This window comes from Dreissena polymorpha, chromosome 9 (assembly GCF_020536995.1).
Source record: "Dreissena polymorpha isolate Duluth1 chromosome 9, UMN_Dpol_1.0, whole genome shotgun sequence".
Classification (NCBI taxonomy): Eukaryota; Metazoa; Mollusca; class Bivalvia; order Myida; family Dreissenidae; genus Dreissena; species Dreissena polymorpha.
The window spans coordinates 56643948-56651963 of NC_068363.1; the positions used below are offsets into that span (position 1 = coordinate 56643948).

Here is an 8016-nt window from a genome sequence, read left to right on the forward strand (position 1 = left end):
CAGTGAAATCAGCCGTCAGACTAGTTAAACAATCAAACATCCGAATACATCAATTCATCCTCTTGTGTAAAAACATTTGACCCTTGCTAATGCATCGTGTTGATGAATTTTGTTAATGACATTACTGAGACTATTTACTCTAATATTATTGGTGGAATTATAACGATCAACGACATAAAATTCTTATTATTATCTAATGCCGATGATCAAGTCCTATTTTCAACTTCGCCCACGTCAACACAATTTATGTTAAATGACATCGAAAAGTCTTCTTTACATTGTTAATTTAAAAAAAGCGATGATATTTCATTAATATTTTGGCATTGGCTATTATTTTACAAACACACTACAATAATGAATCCATTAGATTATCACTTCAAAATATAATCAGATAAAATAAGTGCGAATGGATAGGTTTAAATACCTTATTTTGTGGAACAACTGAATTGTTTGGGAAATTCTATAGAAAATAGACGAAAACTAACATTTTACAAAGTGTGATTCTTTTAATATACGTATTAAAATTGTAAATGATGAAACATTTCGGGTAAATGCTATATGATTTCATACTTTTTATATTGGTGTCCCCCATAAGGAACAGGGCGATATTTACAAGTATAACATTCATTGTGTGCAAATGACGTAAACTTCGACTGAAAGCGTGTAAATATATTGTTATCATCGATTAAAATCAAAAATTATTTAAATTAACAGTCTGCCTATGGCTACTTTATAAATAGACAGCGACCTGTGCTCTATTTGTCTGTTTATTCATATTCACAATTATGATAAACAAGGCCGTTGACGTAAAGTAGGTAGCACGCGTTCTCCAAAAAAAAAATAATCTCATCCGACTGAATACATAGTGTTGCTGTGTCACCTCGTTAATTTGCAGTTTCTTACTCTTGTGCATAACCAGTTTTGCTTTGAAAATATTTTTACCAATGTCATATTCATTAGGAAAAAGTATTAAATGTTACGTCAATATGTTACCGTCGTATTATACGTAAAACTGAGCGTGATCAAGCTTAAAATATAAAATAACGACATCATTATTGCCACAAAGTATTATTAGCAATTAAAATATCGATATAATGTGGTAAATAGACATTGTGAAAACTATTCTGATTACTTAATATAGCAGTTGGCTTGTGGGAAGGGGAGATAATCTCCCCGATCTTGTTTTCTCTTTTCGTAGAAGATCTAGAGATGTATTTGCAAAATAGAAATAGCCACAAAAGAAATATATAAATACCGGATAATATTTTTTATGTATTTTATTTTTTTGTAATTCGCAGATGACATGGTTGTTATTGGTGAAACCCCAGAAGATTCACAATTATTAATAGATTATTTGCAAAACTACTGTTAAACATGGGGATTAGAAGTGAACACTGTGAAGACAAAAGGTGTAGAATTTCGCAAACGAGGTGGTTTAAAACGTAATGAAAAATGGATATATGCTGATGAATACTTGGATGTTGTAAATGACTTTAACTATTTAGGTGTTAAATTGAACTACACTGGTAATTTTAATCTTAATTATCAGACCGTATATGGAACAGGTTTAAAAGCATTGACTAATTTATTGTCAAATCTGAAAATAAATGTAAACCAAAAGTAGCACTGCAGCTATTTGATGCTTTTGTTTCTCCTATTATAACGCATGGTTGTGAAATATGGGGGTTTACAAATCATCACGGTTAGAAAAGCTGCATCTGAAATTTTGCAAAGCTACGCTTGGTGTTAGACAATCTACAGCTAATGTAGCTGTATACGGTGAACTGGGTCGATACCCATTGTATATAAACCGATACGTACGTATTATAAAATATTGGTTAAAGTTAAAGGATAGTGATAACATTATTACCAAGTCAGTTGTAGAAGATGCTATGTTTGATGATAGTAGTAATAAAACAAATTGGTTAAGTAAAGTTAGGAACCTTCTTACACGATATGGTTTTTACTATGTTTGGTGCAGTGACATAATTATAAATGCCAACCAGTTTATTTGTACATTTCGGCAAAGGCTTATTGATGAATATTTGCAACAATGGCACGAAAATGTTACAGATAGTGGAGTTTTTACTTTGTATAAAACACTTAACCTGTCACATGTATTTGAATCTTATCTAGTTCTCATTGTGTCGAGAGATCTCAGAGTTATATTTACGAAATTACGTACATGTTCCCATAACTTGAGAATACACACTGGTAGATACGAACAATTAGATAGGCAATTACGTATTTGTCAAATCTGTTCTACCAATGAGATCAAGGACGAATTTCATTTAAACGTACAGCATATGCACATTTAAGACCAATTTATATAAAACGTTATTATAGAAATAGACCTAGTATGTTCAAGTTGATATAACTGTTTAATACAAATAACACATCTGAATTGTTTATGTGAAGTTAAAATATATCTGAAGCTTTTAAAATTCGCAACGTAGCATTGATGAATTTATAACACCGGTAATTGTATACAAGACAACAGGCTAGGCATTGATAGAATACATTATAATAATGTATTTATTTGATTATAAGTTTTTTTGATATAGCATTAGATTATTAGATCAGATCTAATAATCTTATATTTTGATATAAGAAAAGATTTTATAAGATAATATTTTTATTTGATTAATATATATTTTGTTCCAACAATACACATTATTATCATATGAAATAAATCAAAGTACCAAATAAGGAAGAATATAGATTGTATATAAGTTCATCCTGTTTAATAGATGTGATAACTAATGACCAATACTTTATTGTATAATCCTGTTACATTGATTAGTATATGTATGCATTTATATAACACAAAAAACTGTAAAGTTTACGCGAATAAAATATGTTCTGTTCTGGTAAACACAAACACTTTATTAGCCGTTTGTCTTCAAAACAATCACACATCTTATTGTTCTTTATCGTCGATCTTTGTTTCCCTTGCGGCTGAGGCTCCCCACTTCACTTTATATCTAAAATAAGACATTTGTGTAAGCCAATGTAAAGGAGCGTCACATACTAACAGTTCTCTTCCTATATACGAGAAGTCATCACAAACATCGGGTCAAAAATGCATATTCAACAGCAAACGTATTATTGCCACGGACCTATTTTTCTAATTCCAATATTCAATTATCATTTAATTTGAATTCAAAGTGAACACTTAATAAGAGTTTAGAACAGTTGGTAAACATAACAATTAATTTAACATTCATATGGTTAAAGGTCAAACTTTACGCCGTACTTGTAACTGACACTCAAAAATGTCAACCTAAAACATGTTAATTCAGTAAGTTATTTTACGTTTTGATTTCCGTAATATTATCGAAAGTTTATATTGAAAAACTAGTGAAGAAAAAAATAATCAAAAGTAATCTTGGTGTGGTATCGATGTAATAATGCTCATTAACGGCAATTAATATGACAATTCAAGTTTTATAAATTAATGTAAAATAAAGTACGAATAAAATCCAATTTCCATTAACTCTATAAAAACGGCTTCGAATGCTTATTTTGATTTGATACATTTTGAGCCACCACATAACTTTGGTTTTGGATACGTGGAGGTTATGGGGATCGAGGCCTGTTAAATGTGTCCTAGGTTGCTACAAAACGTTAAAATGCATTGTGACAGTCGAAATGCGAGTTTCAGTAATTGCATTCAGGTATGAATCTATCAACATCTTCGTAAACCTTCTTCTTGTAAGTGCTCGGTGCTCCTCAAAATATACCTAATAAAATTAATTTGAAAAGAAAAGATTATACTGGTGCTTATTGACATAAGCAAGAAGATATGAGTGGTGTGTCCCAGTCGGCATATACGAACACAAAAGTAAGGAACTGTACTATCCGCATTTACTTTGTCAAGTGTTTTTTTATTGTAAAACATTATATTGTTGCATTAACTATGTTCTTTCAAGTGTTATGTAATGAGCGTATAATTCATCATTGCATATCTTCTATGATAAATAAATGTTTTGCACATGCGTCTACACATTTTAATGTAATATAGATTTGAACATGTTATTTGACCAGTACCGTAGAGCGGAGGACATTTGAATTAATTCAAATTTTTAGACCCTTCTGTATAACTGATATTCGAACACACATTAGAACTCCAAATCGTTAATTTGATTTCTTGAACTCACTCGCATCTATGTTAATAGTAAAATCATTTTAAGTATTAATGAAGAAACAATATAATTTAAATTAATATGGTTTTAGGGTCTAAATTTTACGCCGTACTTGTAACTAACACTTGAAAATGTCGGCCTTAGACCCGTTAACTCAGTTAGTTATTTAACGTTATGATTGTCTTAATATTGTCGAAATGTTACATTGATTTTTTTTTAACTTATCACAAGTACTGAAGGTGTGTAATCGATGCTTAAAAGCTTATTAATGGCGATTCAATATTCAAATTTCATTAACTTCCATTAAAAAACAGTTTTGAAAACTTGTTTTTGTTTTATATATGATGGGCCAACACGTAGCTATGGTTTTGGACACAAGTACTTTATGGGAATCGAGGCCTGTTAAACGTATCAAAGGTTGCTACATAATGTTGAAATGGATTGTGATAGTCAAATGGCGAGTTTCATTAATTTCTTTAAGGTACCATTGTATGTAGCATCATAAAATTAGTGTATTTTTCACCCTTCTGTGAAACTGATCTCATGATGTATTAGTAAATTAATTGATATTTTAAAGCCTAATCCATACCTTAACCATTTAGTAATTTCCAAATGACGTGATTTTTACAGTAAAACTTTTTAAGTGCAGTTTTAGATGTTACGAATGTATGAAAATTGCATAACATTATGACATTTTTATTTGATGGCACGAGTTATTCACCAAATATACTATTAACAAATGTGTATTTTTGTTTAATTATGCCGCTTAATTTTTTTTAACAACAAAAACATGAATAGTAGCAGACTTTAATATTATATAGCTATTACTGACCGTATAAACAGCCTTTCAGCGTACAGAGAGCGTTTCCTTGCACGCATGTACAGTGGTTACAATCGTCCTTGAATCTTTCACCATCTTCGTAAACCTTCCCCTTGTAATTGCACGGTGTTCCTTTTAATATACCAAATTAAAATTATTAAGTTAGAAAATAAGATTGTATAGGTGCATATGGACATAAACAATAACATTTTAGTAGTGTGTCCCGGTCGGCGAATACGAAAAAACTAAAGTAAGGAACTGTACTGACCGCATGTACTTTTTCAAGTGTTTTTGTATTTTTTTTGTATCGGTTATTGCATGAACATATTTATATGGCTTTGGGGGGCAGCATACAACAGCAGGTGTAATTTGACCAGTAAAGTAGAGCGGAGTACATTTTAATAAATTTAAATTTCTAGACACTTCTATTTCACCAATAAGACAAATTAGAAATCCAAAACGTTAAATTGATATCTTAAACTCACTCGAATTTGTGTTAATAATTTAATCTTTTAATTCCCTTATAAGACGACAAACTATTATTTGCATTCAAATGGTTTTAGGGTTACAATTTTACCCCGTACGTGTGACTTACGATTGCTAATGTCGACCTTTAACCCGTTATCTAAGCTCGTTATTTCACGTTATGATTGCCTTAATATTGTTCAAATATTACATTGAAAAAAAGTATTAAAAAATCTTCAATGTAATCTATGTGTGTTATCAATGTAATAACGCTCATTAACGGCTATTAATATAGCAATTAACATTTATTCATTTATTAATTTAAGATTAGAATAACATCCAATTTCCATCAACTTCCATTACAAAACGGTTTCGAAAACTTTTTTTAGTTTGATATTTGATGAACCAACACGTAACTATGGTTTTGGACACTAGTACTTTTTGAGAAGCGAGGCAGTTTACATGTAAATACATCAACGGTTGCTTCATATCATTCAAATGTATTGTAAAAGTTAAAATGCGAGTTTCAGTAATTTCATAAAGGTACCATTTTATGTAGCATCATAAAATTAGTACATGTTTGGACCCTTCTATTGAATTGATCTCATTATGAATAAGTAATAATTGCATTTTAAATTATAAATCCATACCTTTGCCATTAAAGAATTCCAAAATCAGGTGATATACAGTAAAACTAAAAATTTGCATTTTAGATGTTCTGAATTAATTCAAATGGCATAAAAGTATGACATTTTATTTGATAGCACAAATGAACTATTAACAAATGTGCGTTTTTATTCAAAGTGTTGCTTTTAAAATAGTTAAACAACAATAACTTGAAAAGCCGTGAACTTTTATATTATATAGCTATTACTTACTGTCACCACAGGCTTTCCCGGTACAGCCAACGTTTCCATGCATGCATTTACAGGTGTTACAATCGTCCATGAAGCTTACACCATCTTCGTAAACCGTCCCATTGTAAGTGCACGGTGATTCTTTTAATAGACATAATATAAATTATTTAGTAAGAAAATAAGATTATACTGGTGCTCATTGAAATAAACAAGAACATTTTAGTCGTGTCCCAGTCGGCGTATATGAAAACAAACGTAAGGAACTGAACTATCCGCAATTACTTTGTCAAGTGTTTTAAAAGCAAACATTCGATTTTTGCACAAACTATGTTCTTCAAGTGTAATTGTGTGAGTGTATACATTAGCAATGATCACTATAATTTGCATTCATGTGTTTTACGCTTGGTAATGTCGAACTTTAACCCATTATCTGAGCTCGTAATTTAACGCTATGATTGCCTTAATATTGTCATAATGTTATATTGACAAAAACTATAAAAAAAATTCAAGGTCATCAAGATGTGTTATAGATGTAAAAACGCTCATAAAAAAGATTAATATAGCAATTATCGCTTCATTTATAATGTTAGGTAAAACTAGCAACATGTTTGCATTCATTCCCATTACAAAACGGTTTCGAAAACTTGTTTCAGTTTTATATATGATGAGCCAATACGTAACTATGGTTTTGGACACTAGTACTTTGGAAACTGGATGTTTTATATATATCAAAGGTTGCCTTATATCTTTCAATTGTATTGTGATAGTCGAAGTTTGAGCTTCAGTAATTTAATTAAGGTACTAGTGTATGTAGCATCATACAATTAGTACATTTTTAGACCCTTCTATTGAACTTATCTCTGGATGTTTTTGTAATGATTGCTTTTTTACAGTTTTAATCCATACCTTTGCCAATGAAGAATTTCCAAATCACGTGATATATACAGTGCAGCTTAATACGTGCAGTTTTAGATGTTCTGAATGTATGAACGTGGCATAACATTATGACATTGTATTTGATTGCACGTGTTATTTACAAAATGAACTATTAACAATTTTTTATATATTTATAGTGCCGCTTTTAAAATAGTTAAACAATAATTACATTAATAGTAGTCGACGGTTATATTATATTGTTATTACTTACTTTTAACACAGGCCATCTTGGTACAGGTAGCGTTTCCTTTTATGCATACACAGTGGTTACAATCGTCCATGAAGATTTCACCATCTTCGTAAACATTCCAATTGTAAGTGCAGGGTGTCCCTTTTAATAAAAATACTACAGTTATTTAATAAGAAAATAAGATCATACTTGTACTTATTGACATAAAAAAGAACATTTAAGTAGTGTGTCCCAGTCGGCGTGTACTCAAACAAACGGAAGGAACTGTACTATCCGCAATTACTTTGTCAAGTGTTTTTTAAGCAAAACATTCTATTATTGTACAAACTTTGATCTTTCAAATGAAATGTTATGAGTTTGTAAATCAGCATTGAACATGTTCTAAGGTAAATGAATGTGCCACACATGTGTGTACGAATATAAATTTAATATATACCTGAACATACTTATGGAGCATTGGGGTCGGCATGAATCTGCATGTGTAATTTGACCAGTAGTGTAGAGAGGATGACTTTTTAATAAATTCAAAGTTTTAGAACCTTCTATTAAACTAATATTCCAAGACACATTAGAAGTCCAAAACGTAAAATTGATTTTTTTAAT

The 8016-nt window shown here is 30.4% G+C and overlaps 1 long non-coding RNA gene across 1 annotated transcript; it reads right to left on the minus strand.

The window, feature by feature from the left end:
* Positions 1-2785: 2785 nt before the first annotated feature.
* Positions 2786-6428, minus strand: LOC127844652 (uncharacterized). The gene is made up of 3 exons (XR_008032854.1): positions 6309-6428; positions 4978-5097; positions 2786-2984 (listed from the first exon to the last, which is right to left on the minus strand). It is a non-coding gene; the product is annotated as an uncharacterized LOC127844652 (long non-coding RNA).
* Between the last annotated feature and the right edge of the window lie 1588 nt (positions 6429-8016).